This window comes from Polistes canadensis, unplaced genomic scaffold (assembly GCF_001313835.1).
Source record: "Polistes canadensis isolate GaletaPanama2010 unplaced genomic scaffold, ASM131383v1 scaffold_234, whole genome shotgun sequence".
Taxonomy (NCBI): Eukaryota; Metazoa; Arthropoda; class Insecta; order Hymenoptera; family Vespidae; genus Polistes; species Polistes canadensis.
In genome coordinates this window covers 248,541-250,173 of record NW_014569781.1, presented here as the reverse complement: position 1 = coordinate 250,173, position 1,633 = coordinate 248,541, and positions in this window count along the sequence as shown.

Genomic DNA, 1,633 nt, shown 5'->3' with positions numbered 1-1,633 from the left:
GATTTATTCATAGTAAAGTTACAATTCTACAAATAGAATAATGAATAGGGGAAAAAAACAACGTAGTTAAAAGATAAAAATTAACCAAAAATACAACAGATACCTGTTGTTTACTGTCTACTGTATATATAAAACATTTAGTATTTAAAAATTCCAATAATTCAAATAATTCATACTAACTTAACAATTCTACAAATAGAACAATTAATAGAAAAAAAACAACATGTTTAAAAGATAAAAATTAACCAAAAATACAACAGATACCTGTTGTTTACTGTCTACTGTATATATAAAATATTTAGTATTTAAAAATTCCACAATAATTCAAATAATTCATACTAACTTAACAATTCTACAAATAGAACAATTAATAGAAAAAAAAACATGTTTAAAATATCAAAATTAATGAAAAATATATCGATTACCTGCTATTTACTGTGTCTACTGTATATATATAACATTTCAACGAATAGAATAATGAATAAGGAAAAAAAAAAAAAAATGAAACATGTTTAAAAGATAAGAATTAATCTTGAATACATCGATTACCTGCTATTTACGATCGATTTATAAACAACAAGCGTACGATAATTAATGTAGAAAATAAAATACGTGCGTTAGCATGCGTGAATGAGTATGTATGCGTGCTTGCGTGCTTGCGTGCTTGCGTGTGTGGGCTATAATATGCAATAGGAAGTTTCGAGGTCGTTTTGGTTTCATGGTCGATTTTATAACTTCCTGTATATCGATTTAAATGATAGAAATAATCGATCGAATGATTAATTTAATTATCGAAATTTTTTTTTACGATTTTTTTGAATGTAAAAAAAAAAAAAGAACGAATTTGTAATAATATTTCGATAGATAAAATTCGAGATATAAAGTTTTTTTCTATGTATACCATTTTCTCGTATATAATTTCACGTCTATGGGCGGATGTTATGTAATACGATCGTAAGTTCCTCGTGTGTGTATATATATATGTGTGTGTGTGTGTATGTATGTATATACATAATCGTACATCGCGCTACTATTTGTAAGAAGAATCAAACGTACATATATGTCGAGGTTGTCGTAAGAAATTCTTAACAACGCGAAACTTTTATTCTTATGTTAAAGAATAACATTTTTTTTATTTTTCCTTAGAGAAACAGAGAGAGAGAGAGAGAGAGAGAGAGAGGGAGAGAGAGAGAGAGAGAGATAAAAGAATATTTTTTGTTCATATTAGAAATGTTTCGTGTTATTCCTATAAGGTTGGAATTTAAAACAAAATGTTTTTGAAGTTTCGAAATAAATCAGATTGAAAAGATATTCGTGTTTTTCGAAAAGACGAGATTCCTTTTTTTCTTTTTATTTTAATTAGGAATATATCTTCTTTTTTCGTTGATATTTATCTTGCTAAAAAGAAGGAGACTGATAAATAAATGATTGTAAATTAAAATAAAATTGATTGGTGTGTGTAACGTTGCAAATAATTTTTCTAATATGATCAGTGGTTCACACACTTTTACTATATTTACCATAGAATATATATATAGATTTACAATAAATTAATATTACTATTCTGAGTATAAATAATTTTCTTAAAAAATACGATACGCACACTTTAACTATATTCCCCATAGAATATATA